Below are 19,309 nucleotides of genomic sequence, written 5' to 3'. Positions count from 1 at the left end.
GATGTGTGCTGCTGATGTATTATCTCACAGACGATTGCCTGCACTGATACATTGTAACAAACTATCAGGACAGGAGAGAGATGTGTGCTGCTGATGTATTATCTCACAGACGATTGCCTGCACTGATACATTGTAACAAACTATCAGGACAGGAGAGAGATGTGTGCTGCTGATGTGTTATCTCACAGAGGATTGCCTGCACTGATACATTGTAACAAACTATCAGGACAGGAGGGAGATGTGTGCTGCTGATGTATTATCTCACAGAGGATTGCCTGCACTGATACATTGTAACAAACTATCAGGACAGGAGGGAGATGTGTGCTGCTGATGTGTTATCTCACAGAGGATTGCCTGCACTGATACATTGTAATAAACTATCAGGACAGGAGGGAGATGTGTGCTGCTGATGTATTATCTCACAGAGGATTGCCTGCACTGATACATTGTAACAAACTATCAGGACAGGAGGGAGATGTGTGCAGCTGATGTATTATCTCACAGAGGATTGCCTGCACTGATACATTGTAACAAACTATCAGGACAGGAGGGAGATGTGTGCTGCTGATGTGTTATCTCACAGAGGATTGCCTGCACTGATACATTGTAACAAACTATCAGGACAGGAGAGAGATGTGTGCTGCTGATGTGTTATCTCACAGAGGATTGCCTGCACTGATACATTGTAATAAACTATCAGGACAGGAGGGAGATGTGTGCTGCTGATGTATTATCTCACAGAGGATTGCCTGCACTGATACATTGTAACAAACTATCAGAACAGGAGAGAGATGTGTGCTGCTGATGTGTTATCTCACAGAGTACTGCCTGCACTGATACATTGTAACAAACTATCAGGACAGGAGGGAGATGTGTGCTGCTGATGTATTATCTCACAGACGATTGCCTGCACTGATACATTGTAACAAACTATCAGAACAGGAGAGAGATGTGTGCTGCTGATGTGTTATCTCACAGAGTACTGCCTGCACTGATACATTGTAACAAACTATCAGGACAGGAGGGAGATGTGTGCTGCTGATGTATTATCTCACAGAGGATTGCCTGCACTGATACATTGTAACAAACTATCAGGACAGGAGGGAGATGTGTGCTGCTGATGTGTTATCTCACAGAGTACTGCCTGCACTGATACATTGTAACAAACTATCAGGACAGGAGAGAGATGTGTGCTGCTGATGTGTTATCTCACAGAGGATTGCCTGCACTGATACATTGTAACAAACTATCAGGACAGGAGGGAGATGTGTGCTGCTGATGTATTATCTCACAGACGATTGCCTGCACTGATACATTGTAACAAACTATCAGGACAGGAGAGAGATGTGTGCTGCTGATGTATTATCTCACAGAGGATTGCCTGCACTGATACATTGTAACAAACTATCTGGACAGGAGAGAGATGTGTGCTGCTGATGTGTTATCTCACAGAGGATTGCCTGCACTGATACATTGTAACAAACTATCTGGACAGGAGGGAGATGTGTGCTGCTGATGTGTTATCTCACAGAGTACTGCCTGCACTGATACATTGTAACAAACTATCAGGACAGGAGGGAGATGTGTGCTGCTGATGTATTATCTCACAGAGGATTGCCTGCACTGATACATTGTAACAAACTATCTGGACAGGAGGGAGATGTGTGCTGCTGATGTGTTATCTCACAGAGGATTGCCTGCACTGATACATTGTAACAAACTATCAGGACAGGAGGGAGATGTGTGCTGCTGATGTATTATCTCACAGACGATTGCCTGCACTGATACATTGTAACAAACTATCAGGACAGGAGAGAGATGTGTGCTGCTGATGTGTTATCTCACAGAGGATTGCCTGCACTGATACATTGTAACAAACTATCTGGACAGGAGGGAGATGTGTGCAGCTGATGTGTTATCTCACAGACGATTGCCTGCACTGATACATTGTAACAAACTATCAGGACAGGAGGGAGATGTGTGCTGCTGATGTGTTATCTCACAGAGGATTGCCTGCACTGATACATTGTAACAAACTATCAGGACAGGAGAGAGATGTGTGCTGCTGATGTGTTATCTCACAGAGGATTGCCTGCACTGATACATTGTAACAAACTATCTGGACAGGAGGGAGATGTGTGCAGCTGATGTGTTATCTCACAGACGATTGCCTGCACTGATACATTGTAACAAACTATCAGGACAGGAGGGAGATGTGTGCTGCTGATGTGTTATCTCACAGACGATTGCCTGCACTGATACATTGTAACAAACTATCAGGACAGGAGGGAGATGTGTGCTGCTGATGTATTATCTCACAGAGGATTGCCTGCACTGATACATTGTAACTCGATGCGTATTAGAGCTCACGCCACACGAGGTGCTGACATATAAGACTGGCTCAGCAATGTGTACCCGCTCCGTGTGGTGCCCCCGTGCCCTCTTTGAGGCTGGTCAGACTTACTGTTGTTTCTGGGTCAGCTCCTGATCCTTCTGCACCAGGTCCTGTTTTAGGGAGGCCAGCATCTCCACACTGACGTCCACCTGCCTGGTCAGCTCTGAAGCCCTGTCCTCCAGCTCCTGCTTCTCCTCACCCAGCCGTACGCTCTCCTGCTTGGCCTTCTCCAGCTCCGAGCTCTTCCTCTCCAGCTCCACCTGCAATCTTCCCACCTGCGTGGCGATTTTCTGCTCCACCTCCTCCGTCAGCTTCTCCAGGCGCTTGTCCACCTCCAGCTTCTCAAACGCCCTCACTTTCAATCTGGCCAGACCTTCTTCATAGGCGGCATCCACAGCCGCAGAGGCCGCAGCAGCTGCCGCCACCGCGGCCGGGGGAGGGGAGTGCGATGCCATGGTGGTCTTGGTAAAAATCTCACCCAATGGAATCTCTACCTCTTGGGTGAAGCGCGTAGATGCCTGGCTGAAGTCTTCTGCTTGGACTAAGTCCCGGGTGAACCTTTGCTCCTTGCCCTGGAAGGATGTGCTCTCAAAGACCTCCCTACGGTGGGCCGGGGTCAACAAGGCCGTCTCGCTGGTCAAGGGGAAGACGGCGGCGTCACAGATGCTGTTGGTCTTGGATAAGACATAGAGGGTCTCGTAGGTGTGGTTATATTCCAGGTGGGCCCTCAGCGAGGACAGGCTCCTGAAACGTTTGTGCTCACCGCACCTTGGACACCGATAGGGCAGATCCAAAGAGGCCATACCTCAGCTCATAAGAGGGTGCTTGTCCGTCAGCCCTAAACCCCGCAGGAGGGTGTGGAGGGTCATGGTGTGCCGGGGACTCTGGATGGGTCAGAACCGCAAGGTGAGCAAGACTTCGACAGTCTCCGCAAAAAGGGGCTCATCTCTGTAGTCCGAGGGCGATGGAACGGATGACCGCGCGCAGGGGATCTGTTCCGTCACTGGATCACTCGTGTGGGACGGGATCCTCCACATCAGACTGTAAGAGAAAGAAGAACAAGTCAATGTCCGGCCGCTCACCATTACATGGGTTTAGAAATAGGCCATCAATGTATGGACGAGGGGCAGGGACCCCGGGGACCCTCACCGATCAGAATGATGGGGCACCCCCTTCACTGCAGTCCCCGACACAGCATCATCCATGTGAGTGTGGCTGTGCCTGGTACTGCAACTCAGCCCATACGAATGAACAGGACTGAGCACCGCCGCTCCCTTATGCTGCTGATCGGTGGGGGTCCCTATGGTGGGACTCTCCCGATCAAACATTGACGGCCTATCCTAAGAGCAGACAAACAATAGACAATCCCAGAAAAAACATTTAATCATCGTATCGTATAATGAAATGTTCTGCATCAACCTAACAGATGTTGTTTCAGTTCCTTTAACATTTTTAAGACCTCTGTTTGCTGTTAGTGAACGTAAGTGTTCACTGTATATATTTAGAGGCAGAAAACATGTACAAACGTAATACTTCTCACCTCAAAGGGTTTGTTACATTGTACCAGTCTAGACAATCCTCTGTCAGCTGAACACATCAGCAGCACAAATCTCACTGCTGTCCTAATAGTTTGTTACAATGTGTCAGTACAGGTAAAATGAATGAGTCTGGAGTTCAGACTGTTTAGCTCACAGAGGTTTATCTAGAGTGGATACAATTGTAACAAGCCCTCAGCTGAGAGCAGTTTTAGGTCAGGATGGACAAGATTGTTTTCATTAGCTAACAGCAAGCAGAGTTGTTGAAACAAAGTATCTCAGAAAGTTGCAGAAATAGTTTTTATACAATGATTAGCATTATTTACATAGGACTGCATGATTATTATTTTTCCGGGAGCTTGCATAGTGAGGTCTCTTGTGATGTCATCATTGTGCAGAAGTCCTCACACCCCGGTCCTCTCTACATAGCGCAACATGAGACGGGAATAATGAAGCCTGAGCGTGGGGGCCACAGGAAGGGCCGGGAGATCGCTCTTAATCCCATGGTCGATCATTGATGAACATGAAGATCAGGAAGGTGGAACATGGCGGTCGGACCCCCGGGACCCCCAGACACGTGACCCCATGTCAGACACCAGAGCAGACACGGGAGTCACATGTGAAGTTAACCTGTCGCTGACTGGTCTGCTGTGGACTATGGATGTCTTTAGTAAGTTGGTGGGGGTACGCAGCCCTAACCAGATACTGCTGCCCCCCAATATGACGTCATGTTATACCCCAGAATTGTTACTGCCATCAGGTAAGAAATAATGAACCTCTGTAGCTGCACTTTGGGATCATAGGCAGGTGAAACCCAACGCACATGTGTCCCCACCAATCCCCGGACACCACACTGTGAAACTCTAGACCACCAGGGATTCACTATTAACCCCTTCACCGCACTCGACCACCGAATCAACCCTACACCACCCGGGATACTGCCATTAACCCCTTAACACCTCTTGACCGTTCTGGGTATCAAATTGACTTAGAAACTATATTATGTAGCAGTGTATAGCGGTATTATTTTGGCATTGCATGGTAATATTATTAGGGCACTGTACTGTATTATTTCTGCACCGTATGGCGGTATTATTAAGACTATATATATTATTATATGGGAATGCAATGACAAGGTCACTATATGGTAGTATTGTGTGGTTGACGGTATTATTAGGTCACTGTATGATGGTATTATTAGATCACTGTATGATGGTATTATTAGATCACTGTATGATGGTATTATTAGATCACTGTATGATGGTATTATTAGGTCACTGTATGATGGTATTATTAGATCACTGTATGACGGTATTATTAGATCACTGTATGATGGTATTATTAGATCACTGTATGATGGTATTATTAGATCACTGTATGATGGTATTATTAGATCACTGTATGATGGTATTATTAGGTCACTGTATGATGGTATTATTAGGTCACTGTATGATGGTATTATTAGATCACTGTATGATGGTATTATTAGGTCACTGTATGATGGTATTATTAGGTCACTGTATGATGGTATTATTAGGTCACTGTATGATGATATTATTAGGTCACTGTATGATGGTATTATTAGGTCACTGTATGGTGGTATTATTAGGTCACTGTATGATGGTATTATTAGGTCACTGTATGATGATATTATTAGATCACTGTATGATGGTATTATTAGATCACTGTATGATGGTATTATTAGGTCACTGTATGATGGTATTATTAGATCACTGTATGACGGTATTATTAGATCACTGTATGATGGTATTATTAGGTCACTGTATGATGATATTATTAGATCACTGTATGATGGTATTATTAGATCACTGTATGACGGTATTGTTAGATCACTGTATGATGGTATTATTAGATCACTGTATGATGGTATTATTAGGTCACTGTATGATGGTATTATTAGATCACTGTATGATGGTATTATTAGGTCACTGTATGATGATATTATTAGATCACTGTATGACGGTATTATTAGGTCACTGTATGACGGTATTATTAGGTCACTGTATGATGGTATTATTAGGTCACTGTATGACGGTATTATTAGGTCACTGTATGATGATATTATTAGGTCACTGTATGATGGTATTATTAGGTCACTGTATGGTGGTATTATTAGATCACTGTATGATGGTATTATTAGATCACTGTATGACGGTATTGTTAGATCACTGTATGATGATATTATTAGATCACTGTATGACGGTATTATTAGGTCACTGTATGACGGTATTATTAGGTCACTGTATGATGGTATTATTAGATCACTGTATGATGGTATTATTAGGTCACTGTATGATGGTATTATTAGGTCACTGTATGATGGTATTATTAGGTCACTGTATGATGGTATTATTAGATCACTGTATGACGGTATTATTAGGTCACTGTATGACGGTATTGTTAGATCACTGTATGACGGTATTATTAGATCACTGTATGATGGTATTATTAGGTCACTGTATGATGGTATTATTAGATCACTGTATGACGGTATTATTAGGTCACTGTATGATGGTATTATTAGGTCACTGTATGATGGTATTATTAGGTCACTGTATGATGGTATTATTAGATCACTGTATGATGGTATTATTAGGTCACTGTATGATGGTATTATTAGGTCACTGTATGATTGTATTATTAGATCACTGTATGACGGTATTATTAGGTCACTGTATGATGGTATTATTAGATCACTGTATGACGGTATTATTAGGTCACTGTATGATGGTATTATTAGGTCACTGTATGATGGTATTATTAGGTCACTGTATGATGGTATTATTAGATCACTGTATGATGGTATTATTAGGTCACTGTATGATGGTATTATTAGGTCACTGTATGATTGTATTATTAGGTCACTGTATGATGGTATTATTAGATCACTGTATGATGGTATTATTAGGTCACTGTATGATGGTATTATTAGATCACTGTATGACGGTATTATTAGGTCACTGTATGATGGTATTATTAGGTCACTGTATAATGGTATTATTAGATCACTGTGTGATGGTATTATTAGGTCACTGTATGACGGTATTATTAGGTCACTGTATGATGGTATTATTAGGTCACTGTATGATGGTATTAGGTCACTGTATGATGGTATTATTAGATCACTGTATGACGGTATTATTAGGTCACTGTATGATGGTATTATTAGGTCACTGTATGATGGTATTATTAGATCACTGTATGATGGTATTATTAGGTCACTGTATGATGGTATTATTAGGTCACTGTATGATTGTATTATTAGGTCACTGTATGATGGTATTATTAGATCACTGTATGATGGTATTATTAGGTCACTGTATGACGGTATTATTAGGTCACTGTATGATGGTATTATTAGATCACTGTATGATGGTATTATTAGGTCACTGTATGATGGTATTATTAGGTCACTGTATGACGGTATTATTAGGTCACTGTATGACGGTATTATTAGGTCACTGTATGACGGTATTATTAGGTCACTGTATGACGGTATTATTAGGTCACTGTATGATGGTATTATTAGATCACTGTATGATGGTATTATTAGGTCACTGTATGATGGTATTATTAGATCACTGTATGATGGTATTATTAGGTCACTGTATGAAGGTATTATTAGGTCACTGTATGATGGTATTATTAGGTCACTGTATGACGGTATTATTAGGTCACTGTATGACGGTATTATTAGGTCACTGTATGACGGTATTATTAGGTCACTGTATGACGGTATTATTAGGTCACTGTATGATGGTATTATTAGATCACTGTATGATGGTATTATTAGGTCACTGTATGACGGTATTATTAGATCACTGTATGATGGTATTATTAGGTCACTGTATGATGGTATTATTAGATCACTGTATGATGGTATTATTAGGTCACTGTATGAAGGTATTATTAGGTCACTGTATGATGGTATTATTAGGTCACTGTATGATGGTATTATCAGTCACTGTATGATGGTATTATTAGGTCACTGTATGACGGTATTATTAGGTCACTGTATGATGGTATTATCAGTCACTGTATGATGGTATTATTAGGTCACTGTATGACGGTATTATTAGGTCACTGTATGACGGTATTATTAGATCACTGTATGATGGTATTATTAGGTCACTGTATGACGGTATTATTAGATCACTGTATGGTGGTATTATTAGGTCACTGTATGATGGTATTATTAGGTCACTGTATGACGGTATTATTAGATCACTGTATGGTGGTATTATTAGGTCACTGTATGATGGTATTATTAGGTCACTGTATGATGGTATTATTAGATCACTGTATGATGGTATTATTAGATCACTGTATGATGGTATTATTAGGTCACTGTATGATGGTATTATTAGATCACTGTATGATGGTATTATTAGATCACTGTATGACGGTATTATTAGGTCACTGTATGACGGTATTATTAGGTCACTGTATGACGGTATTATTAGGTCACTGTATAATGGTATTATTAGGTCACTGTATGATGGTATTATTAGATCACTGTATGATAGTATTATTAGGTCACTGTATGATGGTATTATTAGGTCACTGTATGACAGTATTATTAGATCACTGTATGATAGTATTATTAGGTCACTGTATGATGGTATTATCAGTCACTGTATGATGGTATTATTAGGTCACTGTATGACGGTATTATTAGGTCACTGTATGACGGTATTATTAGGTCACTGTATGATGGTATTATTCGGTCACTGTATGATGGTATTATTAGGTCACTGTATGACGGTATTATTCGGTCACTGTATGATGGTATTATTAGGTCACTGTATGATGGTATTATTAGGTCACTGTATGATGGTATTATTAGATCACTGTATGATGGTATTATTAGATCACTGTATGACGGTATTATTAGGTCACTGTATGATGGTATTATTAGGTCACTGTATGATGGTATTATTAGGTCACTGTATGATGGTATTATTAGGTCACTGTATGATGGTATTATTAGGTCACTGTATGAAGGTATTATTAGATCACTGTATGATAGTATTATTAGGTCACTGTATGATGGTATTATTAGGTCACTGTATGATGGTATTATTAGGTCACTGTATGATAGTATTATTAGGTCACTGTATGATGGTATTATCAGTCACTGTATGATGGTATTATTAGGTCACTGTATGATGGTATTATTAGGTCACTGTATGATGGTATTATTAGGTCACTGTATGATGGTATTATTCGGTCACTGTATGATGGTATTATTAGGTCACTGTATGACGGTATTATTCGGTCACTGTATGATGGTATTATTAGGTCACTGTATGATGGTATTATTAGGTCACTGTATGATGGTATTATTAGATCACTGTATGATGGTATTATTAGATCACTGTATGACGGTATTATTAGGTCACTGTATGATGGTATTATTAGGTCACTGTATGATGGTATTATTAGGTCACTGTATGATGGTATTATTAGGTCACTGTATGGTGGTATTATTAGGTCACTGTATGACAGTATTATTAGATCACTGTATGATAGTATTATTAGGTCACTGTATGGTGGTATTATTATAGGGATGCACGGTGCATCGAAACTTCGATACTGTTTCGATACTGTGCATCCCTAAACGGTTCGATACCGCTATTTCCTGTATTTCGATACTGAGCTGCGCAGCCGCACAGCTCAGTATAGTAACACATGAATGTATGGGAGCGCGGCTGCGGCTGTGTAATACATGTGTAATTCATTAACAGCCCCGCTCCTGAGTCCTGATAACAAGTGCGCGCTGTCAGGATGATGCGATGCGGCCAGCGCTGCACTAATGAGCGGCGGCACTGAAGACAGAACATGGCGGGCGCGCTACAAAACACCCCCATGTTCTGTCTCCAGTGCCTGAACCGCCGCTCATTAGTGCAGCGCCGGCCGCACCTCCTCATGCTGACCGCGCGCGCACTTCCTGTCAGGAGCGGGGCAATGGCTGTATTACACAGCCTCAGCCCCGCTCTATAACGGCGGAGATCAGAGAAACCGCTCATCTCCGCCGTTATTCCCCTGAATGCTGCGATCACAGCTGACTGCAGCATTCAGGAGAAAATGAGAAGGGGGGATGACCCTGGATTGCGTCACAGGGAATTCCTGTGACGCGATCGAGGGACATGCCATATATGGGCATACAGCCCAGGGTCTATTGACGGACCCCAGGGCTGTCTTACCATATTTCATGTTGTTAGGACATACTTGGGTATGTCCTAACAACTGCCTGTGTGCTATCCGTCCACAGGCTAATGTACTGGCACATATCTGATATATGTCAGTACATTACAGTTTAAAAATAAAGTAAAAACAAAGTATTGTTAAAATTAAAAAAAAATACACCTTCACCTTTTTTACAATAAACATTAAAATAAGTCTCAATACATAAAATACACACATTCAGTAATGGCGCGGACAACAATGTTTTTGCATCATTTATGATGTGTACGCTGTAAAAAAATGAAATAAAAACTGCTTTCTATCACTTAATGTGAGGCACGAGGTGCGACGATGAATTTAACCCCATCATGTACCTCGCACATTAACCCATTATGACTGAGAAACATGATGGGGTTAATTACTATTAATGTGAGGCGCGTTCAAAATTCATTACACGTCGCGCCTCACATCAGAAAACGGAAGAATTTTTATTTTTTTTATTACTGTTGGCAAAGTATCGAAATTGGTATCGAAATCGCAATACTAAACGAAGTATCGGTATCGAAGTCCAAATTCTGGTATCGTGACATCCCTATATTATTAGATCACTGTATGATAGTATTATTAGGTCACTGTATGATGGTATTATTAGGTCACTGTATGACGGTATTATTAGGTCACTGTATGACGGTATTATTAGGTCACTGTATGATGGTATTATTAGGTCACTGTATGATGGTATTATTAGGTCACTGTATGATGGTATTATTAGATCACTGTATGATGGTATTATTAGGTCACTGTATGATGGTATTATTAGATCACTGTATGATAGTATTATTAGGTCACTGTATGATGGTATTATTAGATCACTGTATGATGGTATTATTAGGTCACTGTATGATGGTATTATTAGGTCACTGTATGACGGTATTATTAGGTCACTGTATGATGGTATTATTAGATCACTGTATGATGGTATTATTAGGTCAATGTATGATGGTATTATTAGGTCACTGTATGACGGTATTATTAGGTCACTGTGTGATGGTATTATTAGATCACTGTATGATGGTATTAGATCACTCTATGATGGTATTATTAGGTCACTGTATGATGGTATTATTAGGTCACTGTATGATGGTATTATTAGGTCACTGTATGATGGTATTATTAGGTCACTGTGTGATGGTATTATTAGGTCACTGTATGATGGTATTATTAGGTCACTGTGTGATGGTATTATTAGGTCACTGTATGATGGTATTATTAGGTCACTGTATGATGGTATTATTAGGTCACTGTATGATGGTATTATTAGGTCACTGTATGAAGGTATTATTAGGTCACTGTATGGTGATATTATTAGGTCACTCTATGATGGTATTATTAGATCACTGTATGATGGTATTATTAGATCACTGTATGATGGTATTATTAGGTCACTGTATGATGGCATTATTAGGTCACTGTATGAAGGTATTATTAGGTCACTGTATGAAGGTATTATTAGGTCACTGTATGATGGCATTATTAGATCACTGTATGATGATATTATTAGGTCACTGTATGATGGTATTATTAGGTCACTGTATGATGGTATTATTAGGTCACTGTATGATGGTATTATTAGATCACTGTATGATGGTATTATTAGGTCACTGTATGATGGTATTATTAGGTCACTGTATGATGGTATTATTAGATCACTGTATGATGGTATTATTAGGTCACTGTATGATGGTATTATTAGATCACTGTATGATGGTATTATTAGATCACTGTATGATGGTATTATTAGGTCACTGTATGATGGTATTATTAGGTCACTGTATGATGGTATTATTAGATCACTGTATGATGGTATTATTAGGTCACTGTATGATGGTATTATTAGGTCACTGTATGACGGTATTATTAGGTCACTGTATGATGGTATTATTAGGTCACTGTATGAAGGTATTATTAGGTCACTGTATGGCGGTATTATTAGGTCACTGTATGGTGGTATTATTAGATCACTGTATGATGGTATTATTAGGTCACTGTATGATGGTATTATTAGGTCACTGTATGATGGTATTATTAGGTCACTGTATGACGGTATTATTAGGTCACTGTATGATGGTATTATTAGGTCACTGTATGAAGGTATTATTAGGTCACTGTATGGCGGTATTATTAGGTCACTGTATGATGGTATTATTAGGTCACTGTATGAAGGTATTATTAGGTCACTGTATGGTGATATTATTAGGTCACTGTATGATGGTATTATTAGGTCACTGTATGATGGTATTATTAGATCACTGTATGATGGTATTATTAGGTCACTGTATGATGGCATTATTAGGTCACTGTATGAAGGTATTATTAGATCACTGTATGAAGGTATTATTAGGTCACTGTATGAAGGTATTATTAGGTCACTGTATGATGGCATTATTAGATCACTGTATGATGGTATTATTAGGTCACTGTATGATGGTATTATTAGGTCACTGTATGATGGTATTATTAGGTCACTGTATGATGGTATTATTAGGTCACTGTATGATGATATTATTAGGTCACTGTATGATGGTATTATTAGGTCACTGTATGATGGTATTATTAGGTCACTGTATGATGGTATTATTAGGTCACTGTATGATGGTATTATTAGGTCACTGTATGATGGTATTATTAGGTCACTGTATGATGGTATTATTAGGTCACTGTATGACGGTATTATTAGGTCACTGTATGACGGTATTATTAGATCACTGTATGACGGTATTATTAGATCACTGTATGATGGTATTATTAGGTCACTGTATGATGGTATTATTAGGTCACTGTATGACGGTATTATTAGGTCACTGTATGATGGTATTATTAGATCACTGTATGATGGTATTATTAGGTCACTGTATGATGGTATTATTAGATCACTGTATGATGATATTATTAGGTCACTGTATGATGGTATTATTAGGTCACTGTATGATGGTATTATTAGATCACTGTATGATGGTATTATTAGGTCACTGTATGATGGTATTATTAGGTCACTGTATGATGGTATTATTATGTCACTGTATGATGGTATTATTAGGTCACTGTATGATGGTATTATTAGATCACTGTATGATGGTATTATTCGGTCACTGTATGATGGTATTATTAGGTCACTGTATGATGGTATTATTAGGTCACTGTATGATGGTATTATTAGGTCACTGTATGATGGTATTATTAGGTCACTGTATGATGGTATTATTAGGTCACTGTATGATGGTATTATTAGGTCACTGTATGATGGTATTATTAGATCACTGTATGATGGTATTATTAGGTCACTGTATGACGGTATTATTAGGTCACTGTATGATGGTATTATTAGGTCACTGTATGATGGTATTATTAGGTCACTGTATGATGGTATTATTAGATCACTGTATGATGGTATTATTCAGTCACTGTATGATGGTATTATTAGGTCACTGTATGATGGTATTATTAGGTCACTGTATGATGTTATTATTAGGTCACTGTATGATGGTATTATTAGGTCACTCTATGATGGTATTATTAGGTCACTCTATGATGGTATTATTAGGTCACTGTATGATGGTATTATTAGGTCACTGTATGATGGTATTATTAGGTCACTGTATGATGTTATTATTAGGTCACTGTATGATGGTATTATTAGGTCACTGTATGATGGTATTATTAGATCACTGTATGATGTTATTATTAGGTCACTCTATGACGGTATTATTAGATCACTGTATGATGGTATTATTAGGTCACTGTATGATGGTATTATTAGGTCACTGTGTGATGGTATTATTAGGTCACTGTATGATGGTATTATTAGGTCACTGTATGATGTTATTATTAGGTCACTGTATGACGGTATTATTAGGTCACTGTATGATGTTATTATTAGGTCACTCTATGACGGTATTATTAGATCACTGTATGGTGGTATTATTAGGTCACTGTATGACGGTATTATTAGGTCACTGTATGATGGTATTATTAGGTCACTGTATGATGGTATTATTAGATCACTGTATGATGTTATTATTAGGTCACTCTATGACGGTATTATTAGATCACTGTATGATGGTATTATTAGGTCACTGTATGATGGTATTATTAGGTCACTGTATGATGTTATTATTAGGTCACTCTATGACGGTATTATTAGATCACTGTATGGTGGTATTATTAGGTCACTGTATGACGGTATTATTAGATCACTGTATGATGGTATTATTAGGTCACTGTATGATGATATTATTAGATCACTGTATGATGGTATTATTAGATCACTGTATGATGGTATTATTCAGTCACTGTATGATGGTATTATTAGGTCACTGTATGATGGTATTATTAGGTCACTGTATGACGGTATTATTCGGTCACTGTATGATGGTATTATTAGGTCACTGTATGATGGTATTATTAGATCACTGTATGGTGGTATTATTAGGTCACTGTATAATGGTATTATTAGGTCACTGTATGATGGTATTATTAGGTCACTGTATGATGGTATTATTAGGTCACTGTATGATGGTATTATTAGGTCACTGTATAATGGTATTATTAGGTCACTGTATGATGGTATTATTAGGTCACTGTATGATGGTATTATTAGGTCACTGTATGATGGTATTATTAGGTCACTGTATGATGGTATTATTAGGTCACTGTATGATGGTATTATTAGGTCACTGTATGATGGTATTATTAGGTCACTGTATGATGGTATTATTAGATCACTGTATGATGGTATTATTAGGTCACTGTATGATGGTATTATTAGGTCACTGTATGATGGTATTATTAGGTCACTGTATGATGGTATTATTAGATCACTGTATGATGGTATTATTAGGTCACTGTATGATGGTATTATTAGGTCACTGTATGATGGTATTATTAGGTCACTGTATGACGGTATTATTAGATCACTGTATGATGGTATTATTAGATCACTGTATGATGGTATTATTAGGTCACTGTATGATGGTATTATTAGGTCACTGTATGACGGTATTGTTAGATCACTGTATGACGGTATTGTTAGGTCACTGTATGATGGTATTATTAGGTCACTGTATGATGGTATTATTAGATCACTGTATGACGGTATTGTTAGATCACTGTATGACGGTATTGTTAGGTCACTGTATGATGGTATTATTAGATCACTGTATGATGGTATTATTAGGTCACTGTATGATGGTATTATTAGATCACTGTATGATGGTATTATTAGGTCACTGTATGACGGTATTATTAGGTCACTGTATGACGGTATTGTTAGATCACTGTATGACGGTATTATTAGGTCACTGTATAATGGTATTATTAGATCACTGTATGACGGTATTGTTAGATCACTGTATGACGGTATTATTAGGTCACTGTATGATGGTATTATTAGGTCACTGTATGATGGTATTATTAGGTCACTGTATGATGGTATTATTAGATCACTGTATGATGGTATTATTAGGTCACTGTATGATGGTATTATTAGGTCACTGTATGATTGTATTATTAGATCACTGTATGACGGTATTATTAGGTCACTGTATGACGGTATTATTAGGTCACTGTATGATGGTATTATTAGATCACTGTATGATGGTATTATTAGGTCACTGTATGATGGTATTATTAGGTCACTGTATGACGGTATTATTAGGTCACTGTATGACGGTATTATTAGGTCACTGTATGACGGTATTATTAGGTCACTGTATGACGGTATTATTAGGTCACTGTATGATGGTATTATTAGGTCACTGTATGATGGTATTATTAGATCACTGTATGATGGTATTATTAGGTCACTGTATGAAGGTATTATTAGGTCACTGTATGATGGTATTATTAGGTCACTGTATGATGGTATTATCAGTCACTGTATGATGGTATTATTAGGTCACTGTATGACGGTATTATTAGGTCACTGTATGACGGTATTATTAGATCACTGTATGATGGTATTATTAGGTCACTGTATGACGGTATTATTAGATCACTGTATGATAGTATTATTAGGTCACTGTGTGATGGTATTATTAGGTCACTGTATGATGGTATTATTAGATCACTGTATGATAGTATTATTAGGTCACTGTATGATGGTATTATTAGGTCACTGTATGACGGTATTATTAGGTCACTGTATGACGGTATTATTAGGTCACTGTATGATGGTATTATTAGATCACTGTATGATGGTATTATTAGGTCACTGTATGATGGTATTATTAGATCACTGTATGATAGTATTATTAGGTCACTGTATGATGGTATTATTAGGTCGCTGTATGGTGGTATTATTAGATCACTGTATGATGGTATTATTAGGTCAATGTATGATGGTATTATTAGGTCACTGTATGACGGTATTATTAGGTCACTGTGTGATGGTATTATTAGATCACTGTATGATGGTATTAGATCACTCTATGATGGTATTATTAGGTCACTGTATGATGGTATTATTAGGTCACTGTATGATGGTATTATTAGGTCACTGTATGATGGTATTAGATCACTCTATGATGGTATTATTAGATCACTGTATGATGGTATTATTAGATCACTGTATGATGGTATTATTAGATCACTGTATGATGGTATTATTAGATCACTGTATGATGGTATTATTAGGTCACTGTATGACGGTATTATTAGGTCACTGTATGATGGTATTATTAGGTCACTGTATGATGGTATTATTAGGTCACTGTATGATGGTATTATTAGGTCACTGTATGATGGTATTATTAGGTCACTGTATGATGGTATTATTAGGTCACTGTATGATGGTATTATTAGGTCACTGTATGATGGTATTATTAGGTCACTGTATGATGGTATTATTAGGTCACTGTATGAAGGTATTATTAGATCACTGTATGATGGTATTATTAGGTCACTGTATGATGGTATTATTAGATCACTGTATGATGGTATTATTAGGTCACTGTATGATGGTATTATTAGGTCACTGTATGATGGTATTATTAGGTCACTGTATGATAGTATTATTAGGTCACTGTATGATGGTATTATTAGGTCACTGTATGATAGTATTATTAGGTCACTGTGTGACGGTATTATTAGGTCACTGTATGATGGTAATATTAGGTCACTGTGTGATGGTATTATTAGATCACTGTATGGTGGTATTATTAGATCACTGTATGATGGTATTATTAGGTCACTGTATGATGGTATTATTAGATCACTGTATGATGGTATTATTAGGTCACTGTATGATGGTATTATTAGGTCACTGTATGATGGTATTATTAGGTCACTGTATGATGGTATTATTAGATCACTGTATGATGGTATTATTAGGTCACTGTATGATGGTATTATTAGATCACTGTATGATGGTATTATTAGGTCACTGTATGATGGTATTATTAGATCACTGTATGATGGTATTATTAGGTCACTCTATGATGGTATTATTAGATCACTGTATGATAGTATTATTAGGTCACTGTGTGATGGTATTATTAGATCACTGTATGATGGTATTAGATCACTGTATGATGGTATTATTAGGTCACTGTGTGATGGAATTATTAGGTCACTGTATGATGGTATTAGATCACTGTATGATGGTATTATTAGGTCACTGTATGATGGTATTATTAGGTCACTGTATGACGGTATTATTAGATCACTGTATGATGGTATTATTAGGTCACTGTATGATGGTATTATTAGATCACTGTATGATGGTATTATTAGGTCACTGTATGATAGTATTATTAGGTCACTGTGTGATGGTATTATTGGGTCACTGTATGATGGTATTATTAGGTCACTGTATGATGTTATTATTAGATCACTGTATGATGGTATTATTAGATCACTGTATGATGGTATTATTGGGTCACTGTATGATGGTATTATTAGGTCACTGTATGATGGTATTATTAGGTCACTGTATGATAGTATTATTAGGTCACTGTATGACGGTATTATTAGGTCACTGTATGATAGTATTATTAGGTCACTGTATGATGGTATTATTAGGTCACTGTATGATGGTATTATTAGGTCACTGTATGATGGTATTATTAGGTCACTGTATGATGGTATTATTAGGTCACTGTGTGATGGTATTATTAGGTCACTGTATGATGGTATTATTAGGTCACTGTATGATGGTATTATTAGGTCACTGTATGATAGTATTATTAGGTCACTGTATGATAGTATTATTAGGTCACTGTATGATAGTATTATTAGGTCACTGTATGACGGTATTATTAGGTCACTGTATGATAGTATTATTAGGTCACTGTATGACGGTATTATTAGGTCACTGTATGATAGTATTATTAGGTCACTGTATGATGGTATTATTAGGTCACTGTATGATGGTATTATTAGGTCACTGTATGATGGTATTATTAGGTCACTGTATGATAGTATTATTAGGTCACTGTATGATGGTAATAGTCAATAGCTGTATGGTGGTATTAAGTTTCTGTACATTGGCATTATGAAGTCACTGTATGGTGCTATCATTTAGGTACTGTGGCAGTATAATTTGTACACTATGTGGCAGTATTATTATGTCACTGGTTGGCACTGGTATCATTTAGGGACTGTATAGTGGTATTATTCAGCAGTTTTATGTGGAAATAGGTCTCTATATTTTGGCATTACGAAGTCACTACATGGTGCTATCATTCAGGCACTGTATGGCAGTATTATTTGGACACTATATGACATTATTGTGAGGTCACTGTATAGTAATATGTGGTCGCTTTATCGCAGCATTGTGTATAGAGTGTATTATTAGGTCACTGTATATATTGTGTGTATAGATATATATATATACACATATAGTCAATTGCAACTTTTAGACTCTCCACTACTTATACGTTACGCCGAGGGCCCCGAATCCTGCCCTGAGCTCACATTTATACTTGTGGTCCCGGCTACTCTAGAATTGCGCCCCTGTTGTGTCCAGAGACGTAGGAACACGTTACACTTCTTTACTTCTGCATCTATTTCTTCAGTAACCCCATTAAATAATGAGAATTTGCTGTGGGCAGAAAATTCACAAGGTGCTCGGGGGCATCAATAGCTATAAATAGAGGGCGCTGCTTCCGGTGACCAC

General features: G+C 37.9%; 1 pseudogene; it reads right to left on the bottom strand.

The window, feature by feature from the left end:
* Positions 1 to 2,460: 2,460 nt before the first annotated feature.
* LOC142729752 (F-box only protein 41 pseudogene) lies at positions 2,461 to 3,432 on the bottom strand (annotated as a pseudogene).
* Positions 3,433 to 19,309: the final 15,877 nt, after the last annotated feature.

This window comes from Rhinoderma darwinii, unplaced genomic scaffold (genome assembly GCF_050947455.1).
Source record: "Rhinoderma darwinii isolate aRhiDar2 unplaced genomic scaffold, aRhiDar2.hap1 Scaffold_736, whole genome shotgun sequence".
Taxonomy (NCBI): domain Eukaryota; kingdom Metazoa; phylum Chordata; class Amphibia; order Anura; family Rhinodermatidae; genus Rhinoderma; species Rhinoderma darwinii.
This window is presented reverse-complemented; position numbering and strand designations above follow the sequence as displayed.